This window comes from Lutra lutra, chromosome 13, assembly GCF_902655055.1.
Source record: "Lutra lutra chromosome 13, mLutLut1.2, whole genome shotgun sequence".
Taxonomy (NCBI): Eukaryota; Metazoa; Chordata; class Mammalia; order Carnivora; family Mustelidae; genus Lutra; species Lutra lutra.
The window spans coordinates 39,211,249-39,228,775 of record NC_062290.1 but is presented as its reverse complement, the minus strand read 5'-3'; positions in this window follow the sequence as shown (position 1 = coordinate 39,228,775).

Sequence of the window (17,527 nt, the reverse complement as noted above, 5' to 3'; positions counted from 1 at the left end):
GGAGGTATATATGGCTTTTCATGTATTTTGCACTTTTGCATTTTTATTCTTAGATAAAGATAGCTCTTTCTGCCTATGGGTCCCATCCTTGTGCTTTAATAAAAACTAGTTTGCACTAAAGAAGTCTCAAGAATTCTTTCTTGGTCATCAGCTCCGGACTTCACCCCACAGAACTTCACTTAGTACGTCTTTATAGTAACAAAATCATCTTTAATTAAGAAATGTACTTATTTTACACAGATTTAAAATAGACTAAAATACTATTTACTATAACAAGTGTAAAGGGATTGTTAGTTTGTTCCAACACGTTACATTTTATCTAATGGAATTCACCTGTCTGATGATATTTTATATGGGTAAAATTTTAAACAATCCAGTATTATATGACTATAGATATCATAAAAACTTGTAGTGAAAGCCATATGCTACTTCAAGTAGAGAACACCAAAGTATGTGGTAGTAAAATATTAAACCTAGTGGTTTTAAAAATTCACAAAGAATAATGTATTAAAACAAGATAATCATCAGGGTGCCTGGGTGGCTCAGTGGGTTAAAGCCTCTGCCTTTGGCTCAGGTCATTATGATGAAGTTCTAGAACATAGGTGAGGTTCAGTGGGGTGAGGTCCGGAACTGATGACGAAGAAAGAATTCTTGAGACATCTTTGGTGCAAAATGGTGGTTTATTAAAGCACGGGGACAGGACCCATGAGGAGGAAGAGCTGCTGCCCCGGGGATGTGAGGAGTGGTCTATTATATACTTGTAAGTTGGGAGGAGCTTAGGGATGGCATAAGTCTCTAAGGAATTTTGGTAGCAAGGTTTCTAAGACCTTGAGGGGCTAGCTATTGTCTGGGGAATAGGTTATTCATTACCAGTAATAAAACCTTCTTGTGAGACCCTTTAGATGTATATCAGTGGGCCATATGCTTGGGAATGATTGTTGACACTATCTTGGAGGTTTAGAGATAAAGTTTCCAAAGGAATTGTTAAAGTAGACTTACAGGATCCTGGTTGGGAGTAGGGGTCAGTCAGGTTAGGATTGTCCTTTGCCCTTAGCAAAGCCTCAAGGTGAGGGTAGTTGAGTCCCTAGAGGAGGGTTACTCTGCCTGTTTCAAGGGCTTGTCAATAGGTAAGGAAATCTAATAATTTCCTTCTGCCTGTTTCCCACATCAATTATCCCAGGGTCCTGGGATCAAGCCCCACATTGGGCTCTCTGCTCAGCAGGGAGACTGCTTCCCCCCGACCCCGCTTCTCTGTCTACTTGTGATCTCTGTCAAATAAATAAATAAATAAAGTCTTTAAAAATAAATAAATAAATAAATAAATAAATAAATAAATAAAACAAGATAATCATGAGGATAATTCTGGTTGAAAAGAAATATGAGTACATTGGAGAAAAAATAATAAATTCAGTTATGGAATGGTTATGGCAAGGTATGTTGAAGGTTAGGGAGGCAAATGGATTGATGGCCACATTATTTAAGACAGTTATTTAATACTTTTAGGATATCTGGGACTTTATATCATTGCTTAATTTCAGATAAGAAAATCAAAGCCTGCACAAATAATAAAGCAGGGACAATAAATATCTCAATTCAATTCTAATTCCAAATGATGTGTTCCTAATATTGTCATGTCTGTTGGCTGCATGTGTTGGAAGAAGGGAGGTGAATGGAAAGAAGCTATTTTGCAGTTTTGGTATTTTAATTTTAGAAAAGAGATGTTAAAAAAAAGAAAAAAAGAAAAGAGATGTTACGCTATCTTATTAAATGGTATTTTTAAATGACATCGATATTGTGGATTTATCTATATTAATTATATTAATAAATGAAAACCTGAAAACTTAAAGTAATAATTTGAGGCCCAAGGGGGAGAAATTAGATAAAATTTTCTTTAATGTCAAATGGCAATTACTTGTTACATAAGAATGCAGGTTTCTGAACTAATAATATCAAAAGGATAAACTTTCTAATAGCCAATAAAGGTAAGTTATGGATACTGGCCTTCAGTAGAGTCCTTTGTCTGCTTATTACTAAACTGTACCCTTTACAGAAAACAACCTGGGGCCTGGGTGGCTCAGTTGGTTAAGTGTCTGCCTTTGGTTCAGGTCACGATCCCAGGATCCTGGAATCAAGCCCTGCATCGGGTTCCCCGCTCAGGCGGAGTCTGTTTCTCTCTCTTCCTCTGCCCTGCCTCCTGCTCATGTTCTCTCTCTCTCTCAAGCTGGTGCAGCCAATCTGAGAGACAGTATGAAATTCCTCAAAAAGTTGAAAATAGAACTACCCTATGATCCAGCAATTGCACTGCTGGGTATTTACCCCAAAGATGTAGTGATCCAAAGGGGCACGTGCACTTGAGTAAATGTCCACAATACCCAAACTATGGAAAGGACCTATATGTCCATCCACAGATGAATGGGTAAAGAAGATAGATATAGATAGATAGATAGATAGATAGATAGATCTCTATATCTATATCTCTATATCTATATCTATTTCTTTACCCATCCATATACATATATATGCATATATATGTACATATATATATAGAGAGAGAGAATATTATGCAGCCATCAAAAAATGAAATCTTGCTATTTGCAATGACATGGATGGAACTAGAGGGTATTATGTTAAATGAAATAAGTCAATCAGAGAGACAATTATCATATATCTCACTGATATGAGGAATTTGAGAAACAAGACAGAGGATCATAAGGAAAGGGAGAGAAAAATGAAACAAGATGAAACCAGAGAGGGAGACAAACCATAAGAGACTTTTAATCTTCGGAAAGAACTGAGGGTTACCGGAGGGGAGGGGTTTGGGAGGGATGGGGAGGCTGGGTAATGGACACTGGGGAGGGTATGTGCTTGGTTAGTGCTGTGAATATGTAAGACTGATGAATCACAGACCTATACCCCTGAAACAAATAATACATTATATATTAATAAAATTTAAAAAAATAAAATTTAAAAAAGACTGATTATCATCTTCAGAAGGTGATTGATTAACTAAAGATTTTATTTAATTGAGAGAGAAAGACAGATAGTGACAGAGATAGAGAGAGAGCATAAGAGGAGAGAAGATGCAGGCTCCCGCTAAGCAGGGAGCCAGACATGGGGCTTGATCCCAGGACCTTGGGATCATGACCTGACCTGAAGGCAGATACTTAACTGACTGAGCCACCCAGCCGCCCCCAGAAGATGATTTAGTCACTGCTTTAATACAGACTTATGTAAGCCATATCTGTGTAATTAGCGAAGGCTCAGAAATTTCAGAAAGCTTCACTGAATCTGTTATGAAATTCAAGAATTAAGACTAGAGAAAAAAATTAAATGTTTCTTCATTCTATTCCATTTCATGTCACTTGGAAGAATTTTGAGAACTTTCAAGAACTGAGATAAACTTATTAGAAATTCATGTCTCACATATTTTCATGTGTATATATTATGTATATATGTATATTTTATGAGTATTGGCACATATATGCATATGCACATATTATACATATGTGTATATATTGAACTACTCATGGATATACAACATGTATAAGGTGTCTACATATCCACATACATACATACACAAACTCTTTGTATATGTGTATTAAATAATTGATTTGTCTAAGGCCTTCTTTTTAATAAACTTTTAATTTTATGTTTTTATATTTGAAAGAACATTGCAAAGATAGTTTGGAGAGTTTCATATACTTTCCTTTATTTTTAACACCTTAAATTACTATCGTACATTTGTTGCAATTCATGAACCAATATTGATACATCATTATTAACTAAAATCCATTCTCTATTTAGATTTCCTTAACATTAACCTAATGTCTTTTTGCTGTTTCAGGGTTCCATGTAGGATATCACATTACATTATGTTGCCATGTCTGTATAACTTCCTCTTGGCTCTCACAGTTAATAGGCGCCCTTCTATGGCTTAAACTTCAAACAAACCCACAGGTTTGAGACCCATTTTACAGATGAGGAAAGCCATGACTTTTAGGCACTTAAAGTAAGAAAACATGGGAATTGAACTCAGGTCTATCATGTTTTGATATCAATTATTATTTTTTTAAGATTTTATTTATTTATTTGACAGAGAGATCACAAGTAGACAGAGAGGCAGGCAGAGAGAGAGGAGGAAGCAGGCTCCCACCGAGCAGAGGGCCTGATGCAGGTCTCAATCCCAGGACCCTGGCAGAGGCTTAACTCACTGAGCCATCCAGGTGCCCCTGATATCAATTATTTTTATACCATAACCTCAGTCACTATTATTTACATAATTTTACCAAAACTAGCTAAGAGTTAATACAATGAAAGGATATTGAACTACATACAACTTTTCAAAAAAGCACAGTATAAAGATATACACAAAAAATATGGTAGATCAGGGCACCTGGGGGGCTCAGTGGGTTAAGCCTCTGCCTTCGGCTCAGGTCATGATCTTGGGGTCCTGGGATCAAGCCCCGCATCAGGTTCTCTGCTCAGCAGGGAGCCTGCTTCCCCTCTCTCTCTGCCTGCCTCTCTGCCTACTTGTTATCTCTCTCTTTGTGTCAAATGAACAAATAAAATATTAAAAAATATGGTGGATTGCCACATTTTTGTAACATTTTAATTTTGATTATATATTTAACATAATATACATATTATACATTCAAGATTGTGAGGGTTGTTCCATAAGTTACTGAAATTTCCAGTCTCTCTTGTCAAGGGGACTAGAGGTCCAGAACTGTGGCCATAACTGCTGAAACTGAAGATCCCCTGTCTATTAGTCTGGAGTTAACAGGGTTGCTCATATTAAGAAGATCCACAGCATTTGGGGCTATGAACACTTTAAGGGTGTTTCTAATACTGGTGACTAGCATTCTTTCCTTGCCTTCTTCTGTATTTCTGGATGCACATAGCATTAATGTTCATGTGCCCCCAAATTCATACATTGAAATTCAAATCATCAAAGATGATGGTATTTGGAGATGAAGACTTTGGGATGTGCTTATCATGAAAGTGGAGCCCTCGTGAATGGAATTAGTGCTGTACGAAAAAGAACCCACAGAGATCCCTTGCTCTTCCTGCCATGAAAGGACACAAAGAGGAGGTACTGGCTATGAACTAGAACAAGACCATGCTGGCACCCTCATATTGGACTTCCTTGCATTTAGAATAGTGAGAAACAAATTTCTCTTGTTCACAAGCTACCTAGCAGCCCGAATGAACTATGACACTGGGCCTCCAAAGAGTCTGACATAATTATAGAAAGGATTAAGACCTCCAGCATATGAATGAGAAACAATCTCTTCCATCTCTATGAGTCAGTTATAAATCAGATTTAGCTGATTCAAACAATAGAGATATGAAGTTGTCTTTGCATCATTTTGCTGTGTAATATTTTTTTTTATTTTGATAGCAACATAAGACTGAATGATTTAAAAGAATAGTTATTTCAGTGTTTTTCAGAGTCTGTTATGGAAAAATAATAACATGCAAAAATTAATGTTTAGGGTCATAACACTAGTTTTTTAAATATATATAACTAGTACTAGAATACATCATAGGTATCAATGATAAATATTATTTTATAAATCCTACATGTGTCTATTAAGGGCAGTGCTAAAGGTATTTTATAATATGAAGCATAGTCAAAACAAGATTGAAAACTGCTGTTTTGATCCCATATGCTTTGTTTAAGTATCCAGAGATAGAAAATTCACCGCCTGCTCCAACCAACCAACTACATGTTGAATGAATTCTACATAAACAGGAGCATACTTCTTTTGTTGAGTTGAAATACACCATTTTTTAAATAAAAAAAAAATTATTAGAGATGAGTGAAATAGCAAGTCCCAGATGAACAAAACCAGACACTGGAGGCCCAGAAGACAAACCTGTTCCTGTGGGATCCCAGACAAATCAGGTCTCCAGGTAAGCAGCCCACCCTCCTGGGCCAGGCTGCTTCATTGGTCACGGGCACACAGTGGCCTCTCCTGTCTGGCCTGGCCCATACCAGCCAGGGCCCAGTGCCCGGTGCTCATCAAACTGTATTAGAGATTGATGATGGCTTAACTGTACCTCTTTTCTAACATGGGCCTGAAAGTCACAGTGTCACTTCTGGAACTGGGAAAGAGTCATCATCTCTATCCCTCTTTCACTGCCTTTTTAAGCATTAAACAATGTGCCTAATCCTTATGTTCCCCCTTGGTTAAGTGTTTGCATTTCATTGGACCATTTATAATAACAAAATATTCCCATCTCTTGTATCCCTAGCTTGTATTGTTTTTCTGTATTCCATAAATATAAATATATTATATTATAAATATATAATTGTAGAAAAAGTTATAATGATTTATAAAGGCTTTTGTGATATTTATCAAAATCTTTTATAATTGCAGATACATGTACACAGTACTATAATGAGCTATTATTAAATTATCTGTAGCTCTTAGTCAGTCCTGACAATTGAAGGAGAAATATTCATAGTCTGGAAAGTGTCTACATGCAGCATCCTATGGAAATCACATTTGTCAACATTTGCATTTGTTGTCTGGGCCAGGCATTTGATCCTACAGAATTTGAAGCTTAGAGTGCTTTTAATGGATACACTGTATATACCCAAAGGCTGAGTAAAAAGAGAAGCAGGAGCAAATAGAAAATTACCATATAAAACCTGACTGTCAGTTCCAATTTAGATCTTTCTATTCTTATTACTCAAGGTTAAGCAGGTACACTTTAGAGCTGCTGTTATAGGCAGGCAATTCCAGGAGGGATAAGTAGCTTGGTCACTTGATTTCCCAAGTATCTTTCTTTTGCTGCAGATGGGGCATGGCCCACTTTCCGCAGCCAAGTTTATCTCTGTGGTAAGACATCAATACAATTTAGTGTCATGGGCAATTTGTATTCGATCAGTTACATGCTGGCCTAATAGAGCGGAAGTTTTGACATTATTATGAAACATTTACATCATAAAAGTTATGAAAAATCCTGTCCGTTGGCCTAAAATAATTTGACATTTTACTTTGCTCACTAGAAGAGGCCAAATTATAGATTTTCTTTTTAATGTCGAAGGGTTGATTCACTTCTCATTAATTAAATCTCCAGAGTATTTGGAATTAAGCTGTCAGGTTCTATAAATGAAGCAAAAGGCATTCTAATTCCTCATTCTGAGTATCTCAGAATTTAAATTACACTTCTAGCAGAGGGAGAGAACAGTACAATTGTGGTTGCTATTTGGATATCACTCCAGAAAGGAGAGAATGTATTTCTATTACTTTGAGATAACTAATAATGAAGTGGGTACCGGCAGCAAATCACCTTGCAGCTAAAGTGGTGCACTGAACCGTATGTAGTACCTCATCAGAATATGTTGCAGGGAGAATATGGGCATGTCCATTAGAAGATTTATGTTGTGAATTCACCCCAAACACAGGATATCTTCATAAATTGCTTTTAGAACTGAGACCTCCTTGATTTTTTTTTAAAGATTTTTATTTATTTATTTGACAGACAGAGATCACAAGTAGGCAGAGAGGCAGGCAGAGAGAGGAAGGGAAGCAGGCTCCCTGCTGAGCAGAGAGCCTGATGCGGGGCTCGATCCCAGGACCCTGGGATCATGACCTGAGCCAAAGGCAGAGGCTTTAACCCACTGAGCCACCCAGGCGCCCCGACCTCCTTGATTTTTAAAACTTCATGGTAAAACATTTCAGACAGGGGCTCCTGGGTGGCTCAATCCATAAAGTGTCTGCCTTTGGCTCGGGTCAGGATCTCAGGGTCCTGAGATCGGCCCACATCCCAGCATCAGACTTCCTGCTCAGTGGGGAGCCTCCTTCTTCCTTTCCCGTTCCCCTTGCTTGTGCTGTCTCTCAAATAAATAAAATATTTAACCACCACCATCACCACCACCACCACAACAAAACACTTCAGATATACTAGAACTGCATCCTCAAGTTGAATCAAGCTGGCATACGTATATCCACACAAAGCAAAACAGACAGAAGAAATAGACATGTGCCACTACCCAAAAGTTTAAACTCTACAAGTCTCCAGAAATGTGATATATATTAAAGCCAATTCAAGACACCACAAGGGACCCCTGGGTGGCTCAGTCCTTAAGTGTCTGCCCTCAGCTCGCGTCATGATTGGGGTCCAGGGATCAAGCCCCAGGCCGGGCTCCCTGCTCCATGGGAAGGCTGCTTCTTCCTCTCCCACTCCCCCTGCTTGTGTTCCTTCTCTCACTGTCTCTCTCTGTCAAATAAATAAATAAAATCTTTAAAAAATAAATAAAGACACCACAAAAAAAAAAAAAAGATATAATTGTACCTTGTGTATGGAAAACATAACATTTTAAATGGGCCTTGAGGAAAATACAGGGTTCAAATTGTTCGAAAGAAGAAAGAAGAACTTTAGGATTATTAAATATTAGTGACTTCTTCAAATTTCCTTAATTCTAAGAAATATTTAGGGAGTGCCTTAGTTCTTCAGTGTATTATATCAGAATATAACAAAGTAGGTGGCTTATAAGACAAATTTATTTCTCACACTTATGGAGGGTGGTGAGTTCCAGATCAAGATGCCATCAGTTTAGGTTTCTGGGGAGGCCCTGATTCCTTATTAATAGAGGGCCTTCTTTTTGCTGTGTCCTCACAAGGAGGAAAGGGGATTTCTTTCATAAGGGCATTCATCCCAATCTTGAAGTCTCTGTCCTTATAACCTAACCAAATTCCGAAAGGCACCACTTCCAAATACCATCACATTGGGCATTAAGATTTAACATGTGAATTCTGGAGGGACACAAACATTAAGTCTAAAACAGAAGGAATGGTAAAAGGTAGTATATATGCCATACTCATAAATTAAGAAAATCATTGAGTGGAGGGAGTGGGATGAGGATCAATACTTTTAATAAAAACAAAGAAACAAACTGAAAACACTTGATCTACTTTCCAATTTTCTGTTCTCTTTATAGAAAAACTCTGGAAGACTGTTTAGTCTTCATGAACCTAATTTCAGTATTTCCTCCCATATTCTCTTGAATACATAAGAAAATCAGGCTTTTCTACACCATTTTACTCATAGTCTTAGGAAGGTCAAGAAAGGCTTCTTTGTTGCCGATTCCAAAGTCAGTTTTTAGCCTTTATTAGTGAGTGACCAAATGTCTCAGTGCCAGTGGTAAAGCCAGGAGATTTCTGAGTAAAATGGGACAATTGGTCACCTCCTCCTTTTTGAACTATTTTCTTGACTTGACATGAGGAACCATACTCTTGTTCCTTGTCCTTCCGCTGTCATAGGCCACTACTTGGCTGGATTCTGTTTCTCTGACCTCATTGTTTTCATCCTGCATCTCTGTCACTCAGCTCATACCACTCTGGTGTCCATGGTATTCCTAGGCCTCCTGAACTAATACCATCAGGATATTTGCTTTTTTTTTTTTTTTTTTTAACTTTGTCTCTAACGCTGTAATGCTGTACCTATAAATATCTGCTTGATCATCTCTGTCATTTCATTCAGGTCTGTGCATTAAATTCACCTTCACACTGGTGCCACCCATGACTGTGTACTTGCATATATCACACACGTTCTCTGCTGCTTTCAGCTTTATTTTTCTTCATGAACTTTATCCACCATCTGATCTTATTATTTAGATATTATAAAGATATATATAATTTTTTAACATATTAACATATTTAATGTAATAAAACAAATGTAGTAACATTAAAATATATGTGTTTTTCCCAGTAGAAGGCAAACTGTGAGAGTGAGGGTTTTTTCTTTGTTTATTCTATCATTATACCTCTAGGATTTAAGATAATGTGAGACGAATAACTGAAGTTCAAAAGTACTTGCTGAGTGGGTAAGTGAGTCACTGCTGTCTTTCAGGCAGTGTTCTAGATGTTTATACAAATTAACTATTGGTCCTCATAGCAACCCACTGAAGATGGCAATATTGCTGACATTTTATGGAGATCAACACCAAGTAAAATGGTATTCAGATTCAAACCTATATGTTCCAGATTTTATAGTTTTGATATTTAATTTATTATTTATTTATTTATTTATTTAGAGAGAAAGAGAGCATGCACAAGTGGTGGGGGAAGAGTGGCAACAGGAGAGGGAGAGAGAAAATCTTAAGCAGTCTCCACCCCCAGCATGGAGCCCAACTCAGGGCTCAATCTCATGACCCTGAGATCACAACCTAAGCCAAAATCGAGAGTCAATCACTTAACCAACTGAGCCACTCAGGCTCCCCAAGAGTTTTAGTATTTAAATACTATACTACAATGCCTGGGGCTTATAGAATAACTGCAAATAAGGGAGTGGGTGGTTACTATGGTTAGGTTGGTTATTTGGAAATTGAATTATAAAAAGGAAAAAACAAATCTAGATCATATGGTAACTCTAAATTTTTGAGGAATCACATGTCTATAGCCTTTTACATTTCTATCAGTAAAAGTATGAAGGTTCAAGTTTTTCTATATCCTGATAACTTTTGTTTATGTAAAACAAAAGTAGACCAACATAAATGGTTAAATATTATGTGATTCCATTTAAATGGCATTTCCAGGTGTTTGGGTGACCCAGTCAGTTGAGCATAGGACTCTTGATTTTGGCTCAGGTCATGATCTCACAGCCATGAGATAGATCAAATCACATCATTTGATTTTGTAAATTATACTCTGTCCCTAAGCTTTGAGAGTTTATTTTTTGTTATGAGTTTATGACTTAATATCAGATGTGTATTTTGTATCCAAATAAAATTTTACATGCAGTAACTTCTTTAATGTTAATATGGTAAAATGTATTAAAGAATTTTCTAATAGTAAAACGTTTTTGCATTCCTTGAACAATCCCATATAGGATTAGGATATACTTTTAAAACATTGCTTGATGGTGTCTCCTATATCTTATTTATGATTTTCTTTTAATATCCATTTAAACATAAACTTGAGTGTAATTTTCTTTGGTATTGTCCTTGTCTAGTTTTCATCTGGATAAGATTACTTTATTAAATGAACTTAAATACTTTCTCCATTTTATTAATTTCTGGAAGTTTATGTAAGAAAGAGTTTTTTTATTTCTTTCTCTTTTTTTACATTTATTATTACTATTAGTAGTAGTACTTTGGTTCTTGAAATTTATTTAGCCTATTAACTCTGGCTTAATTATCGATATTGATTTTTTTTAGTTTGATTTTATACTATGGATTAAATTTCTTAAACAGTAATAAGTTGAATCAGATTATTAAAATTTATTTTGTTTAAGTATATTTTTCTAGATAATTTTCTATAAGTATTCAATTTTTTTTAACATTCTTCACCTTTAATTAGTGTCTTCTTTTGTCTAACATTGGCAATCTATGCCTTCTTTTGTTTTCTTATTAATGATTTAATATTTTTTATTTTATAAACATATATTTTTATCCCCAGGGGTACAGGTCTGTGAATCGCCAGGTTTACACACTTCACAGCACTCACCATAGCACATGCCCTCCACAATATCCATAACCCCACCCCCCCCTCCCAACCCCTTCCCCCCATCAACCCTCAGTTTGTTTTGTGAGATTAAGAGTCACTTATGGTTTGTCTCCCTCCCAATCCCATCTTGTTTCATTTACTCTTCACCTACCCCCTCAACCCCCCATGTTGCATCTCTTCTCCCTCATATCAGGGAGATCATATGATAGTTGTCTTTCTCCGATTGACTTATTTCGCTAAGCATGATACCCTCTAGTTCCATCCATGTCATCGCAAATGGCAAGATTTCATTTCTTTTGATGGCTGCATAGTATTCCATTGTGTATATACACCACATCTTCTTTATCCATTCATCTGTTGATAGACATCTAGGTTCTTTCCATAGTTTGGCTATTGTAGACATTGCTGCTCTAAACATTCGGGTGCACGTGTCCCTTCGGATCACTACATTTGTATCTTTAGGGTAAATACCCAGCAGTGCAATTGCTGGGTCATAGGGTAGTTCTATTTTCAACATTTTGAGGAACCTCCATGCTGTTTTCCAGAGTGGTTGCACCAGCTTGCATTCCCACCAACAGTGTAGGAGGGTTCCCCTCTCTCCACATCCTCGCCAGCATCTGTCATTTCCTGACGTGTTAATTTTAGCCATTCTGACTGGTATGAGGTGATATCTCATTGTGATTTTGATTTGTATTTCCCTGATGCCCAGTGATGTGGAGCACTTTTTCATGTGTCTGTTGGCCATCTGGATGTCTTCTTTGCAGAAATGTCTGTTCATGTCCTCTGCCCATTTCTTGATTGGATTATTTGTTCTTTGGGTGTTGAGTTTGCTAAGTTCTTTATAGATTTTGGACCCTAGCCCTTTATCTGATATGTCATTTGCAAATATCTTCTCCCATTCTGTCAGTTGTCTTTTGGTTTTGTTCACTGTTTCCTTTGCTGTGCAAAAGCTTTTGATCTTGATAAAATCCCAAAAGTTCATTTTTGCCCTTGCTTCCCTTGCCTTTGGTGATGTTCCTAGGAAGATGTTGCTGCGGCTGAGGTCGAAGAGGTTGCTGCCTGTGTTCTCCTCAAGGATTTTGATGGATTCCTTTCTCACATTGAGATCCTTCATCCATTTTGAGTCTATTTTTCGTGTGTGGTGTAAGGAAATGATCCAATTTCATTTTTCTGCATGTGGCTGTCCAATTTTCCCAACACCATTTATTGAAGAGGCTGTCTTTTTTCCAGTGGACATTCTTTCCTGCTTTGTCGAAGATGAGTTGACCATAGAGTTGAGGGTTTATTTCTGGGCTCTCTATTCTGTTCCATTGATCTATGTGTCTGTTTTTGTGCCAGTACCATGCTGTCTTGATGATGACAGCTTTGTAATAGAGCTTGAAGTCCGGAATTGTGATGCCACCAACTTTGGCTTTCTTTTTCAATATTCCTTTGGCTATTCGAGGTCTTTTCTGGTTCCATATAAATTTTAGGATTATTTGTTCCATTTCTTTGAAAAAAATGGATGGTACTTTGTTAGGAATTGCATTAAATGTGTAGATTGCTTTAGGTAACATAGACATTTTCACAATATTTATTCTTCCAATCCAGGAGCATGGAACATTTTTCCATTTCTTTGTGTCTTCCTCAATGTCTTTCATGAGTACTTTATAGTTTTCTGAGTATAGATTCTTAGTCTCTTTGGTTAGGTTTATTCCTAGGTATCTTATAGTTTTGGGTGTAATTATAAATGGGATGGACTCCTTAATTTCTCTTTCTTCTGTCTTGTTGTTGGTGTAGAGAAATGCAACTGATTTCTGTGCATTGATTTTATATCCTGACACTTTACTGAATTCCTGGACAAGTTCTAGCAGTTTTGGAGTGGATTCTTTTGGGTTTTCCACATAGAGTATCATATCATCTGCGAAGAGTGATAGTTTGACTTCTTCTTTGCCCATTTGGATGCCTTTAATTTCCTTTTGTTGTCTGATTGCTGAGGTAGGACTTCTAGTACTATGTTGAATAGCAGTGGTGATAACGGACATCCCTGCCGTGTTCCTGACCTTAGCGGAAAAGCTTTCAGTTTTTCTCCATTGAGAATGATATTTGCGGTGGGTTTTTCATAGATGGCTTTGATAATATTGAGGTATGTGCCGTCTATTCCTACACTTTGAAGAGTTTTGATCAGGAAGGGATGCTGTACTTTGTCAAATGCTTTTTCAGCATCTATGGAGAGTATCATATGGTTCTTGTTCTTTCTTTTATTAATGTGTTGTATCACATTGATTGATTTGCGGATGTTGAACCAACCTTGCAGCCCTGGAATAAATCCCACTTGGTCGTGGTGAATAATCCTTTTAATGTACTGTTGAATCCTATTGGCTAGTATTTTGGTGAGAATTTTTGCATCTGTGTTCATCAAGGATATTGGTCTGTAGTTCTCTTTTTTGATGGGATCCTTGTCTGGTTTTGGGATCAAGGTGATGCTGGCCTCATAAAATGAGTTTGGAAGTTTTCCTTCTATTTCTATTTTTTGGAACAGTTTCAGGAGAATAGGAATTAGTTCTTCTTTAAATGTTTGGTAGAATTCCCCCGGGAAGCCGTCTGGCCCTGGGCTTTTGTTTGTTTGGAGATTTTTGATGACTGTTTCAATCTCCTTACTGGTTATGGGTCTGTTCAGGCTTTCTATTTCTTCCTGGTTCAGTTGTGGTAGTTTATATGTCTCTAGGAATGCATCCATTTCTTCCAGATTGTCAAATGTGTTGGCGTAGAGTTGCTCATAGTATGTTCTTATAATTGTCTGTATTTCTTTGGTGTTCGTTGTGATCTCTCCTCTTTCATTCATGGTTTTATTTATTTGGGTCCTTTCTCTTTTCTTTTTGATAAGTCTGGCCAGGGGTTTATCAATCTTATTAATTCTTTCAAAGAACCAGCTCCTAGTTTCGTTGATTTGTTCTATTGTGTTTTTGGTTTCTATTTCATTGATTTCTGTTCTGATCTTTATGATTTCTCTTCTCCTGCTGGGTTTAGGGTTTCTTTCTTGTTCTTTCTCCAGCTCCTTTAGGTGTAGGGTTAGGTTGTGTACCTGAGACCTTTCTTGTTTCTTGAGAAAGGCTTGTACCGCTATATATTTTCCTCTCAGGACTGCCTTTGTTGTGTCCCACAGATTCTGAACCGTTGTGTTTTCATTATCATTTGTTTCCATGAATTTTTTCAATTCTTCTTTAATTTCCTGGTTGACCCATTCATTCTTTAGAAGGATGCTGTTTAGTCTCCATGTATTTGGGTTCTTTCCAAATTTCCTCTTGTGATTGAGTTCTAGCTTCAGAGCATTGTGGTCTGAAAATATGCAGGGAATGATCCCAATCTTTTGATACCGGTTGAGACTGTTTGTCCCTCTTTTGCTCAGCTTCTTTATTCTCTGTCATTTGGTCTTCTATATTGCTAATTCTTTCTTCTGCCTCATTTACCTAGCAGTGAGAGCCTCCATTTTTGATTGCACCTCATTAATAGCTTTTTTGATTTCAACTTGGTTAGATTTTAGTTCTTTTATTTCCCCAGAAAGGGCTTTTATATCTCCCGAGAGGGTTGCTTTAATATCTTCCATGCCTTTTTCAAGCCCGGCTAGAACCTTGAGAATCGTCATTCTGAACTCTAGATCTGACATATTACCAATGTCTGTATTGATTAGGTCCCTAGCCTTTGGTTCTGCTTCTTGTTCTTTTTTTTTTGTTGTGAATTTTTCTGCCTTGTCATTTTGTCCAGATAAGAGTATATGAATGAGCAAGTAAAATACTAAAAGGGTGGCAACAACCCCAGGAAAATATGCTTTAGCCAAATCAGAAGAGATCCCAAATCGTGAGGGGGGAGAAAGGGGATAAAAAGGGGTTCAGAAAGAAAAAAGAAAAAAAAAAAAGAAACTATTAAAAAAAGAAAGCCGATAAAGAAATAATATAAAAAGAGGAAAAATATATATATATATTAGAAATACTTTCAGAAAGTGGTTGATTTTCTGTTTCTAGAATTGCTGTTCTTCTTCTCTTCAATCTCCCGTTGGATTTGTAGGTGTTTGCAATCTTTAGATAAGCTATTTAGCTGATCTCCCACTACCCTAAGTAGTCTCAGCCTGCTACTTCTCCGCCATCTTGACTCCTCCTCCCTTCTTTTGTTTTCTTTCAAAGATCCAGCTTCTGTTTTTTTTTTTTAATTTTTATTTTTAATTTAAAATGGCTTTCATCCTTCTTAATGGTTGCTCCATTTCTTTGTTTACCATTTTGCAAATCTCTGCCTCTAAGTATATTTATTCCTTCCATCCACTTTCTCTAAGATTATATTATTACTCTTTTTCTAACTTCCAGATTTGGAAGCCAACTCATTACTTTTTAAAAGTCCCCCCCCCCAGTGGAAATATCTAAAACTATAAATTTTAATGTAGCTATCATTGTCATATCTCTCAAGTTTACATGTATTTTAATTACCTTCTTTCTCAGTCCTAAAAATATTTGGTAATTTCTATAATAATTGTTCTTTTGCCTGTAGATTATATAGTAGTTTGTAGTTTTAAAAAATAGTCTTTTTTAATCATTTCTAAGTTTATTACTTTATGGGAAGAAACTATGGACTGTACATTATGAGATATTTAGTGTTTGTTGACAACAACTTAATGAGGTAAATACTGTAATTATCCCACTCTGCAGATGATAAACTGAAGTACATAGCAGGTAAGAAAAACATCGATCATACAAAGAGCGAAATTGGGAATTAAACCCAGGCAATCAGTCTGTAGATACTTCTTAGTGGGTATTATTTTAACATGGTTTTTATTTCTTCTTTCATCTTTTTAGGCATTTTTATTACTTTTTTTTTTTTTTTAGATTTTATAGAACATTTTATTACCTCCACTTCTTGTAGAGTTGTATCTCCTTTTTGTTGGGTCTGATACCTCCATTATTAATCCTCTCATAAGATTCTTAATTTCATTATTGTGATAATTTTATGTTAATTTGTAGCCTTTTTTTTTTTTTTTTTTTTTTTTTTTTTTTTTTTGTAGTGGGGAATGTCAATTGTTTTCTACACTCAGATCATATAAAGAAGACATGATTTCCTGCACTGGCATAGAAATGAATGGTGTACTGAGATTTTCCAATCTTCTTTAATGGAAGGACAGCTCTTCCTGTGCCTAGTTTTCCAGAGGGTTTTCATCTCTAGCTAGTTCCTTGCCTTACACTGGCTCATGGCCATATTTATTGTCTCTATTAGAGTGCTGGAACTCACATTGCAAAAAGGAGGGGGAAGATATACCTTTATGTTTTGAATTAAATTATTTATTCATATAGTCAATGGATTAGGCATTATTGTTATATTTAATCTATCTCTGAAGGTTTTTTTTTCAAATTTCTGTGATGAAATTAAAATAGGTCTATGTGTTTCAGCTTATATAATATTACCCATAGAAGGATTAACTGAAAGATGGTAATGGAATCTTATTCAATCAGACATCTATCCTAAAACTTTGTTTTTTGCACATGATCAAATGAAGATGAGGTTAGTAGAGTGGGACTTATCCAAAATAACTGTGTGTCTATAAAAAGGGAAGATTTAGACACAGAGCCAAACACAGAGACAAAGTTATGATGAAAGAAATGATTAATATGATATAACTGTAAGCCAAAAAGCCCCAAAGACTACCAGTGAACCACTAGATGCAAGGAGAGAGGCATGGAACAGATTCTCCCTCATAGCCCTAAGAAGTAACTCACCATATTGGCACCTTGAGTCCAGACTTCTAGCCTCCAGAACTGTGAACTAATACATTTCTGTTATTTCAAGTTATCTAGTTTGTGATACTTTGATAAGGCAGCCCTAGGAAGCTGACACAGGTGTTGTTTGGCCAAAGAGCATCACAAATACCTGTCTTGTCAAAGTGTTAGCCTTTCTTTCATGTGTCTGAGAGAAGTATATAGAGATAGGATGATAATTTGTGAAAGTACTTGGTTTTTATTAATAAATGTTGGCCTCAAAGCTTAGGGTAAAGTCCAGTAAAGCAAAATGGATCATGAGCACAACTTCGTTAGCTTAGGCTAAAAAGA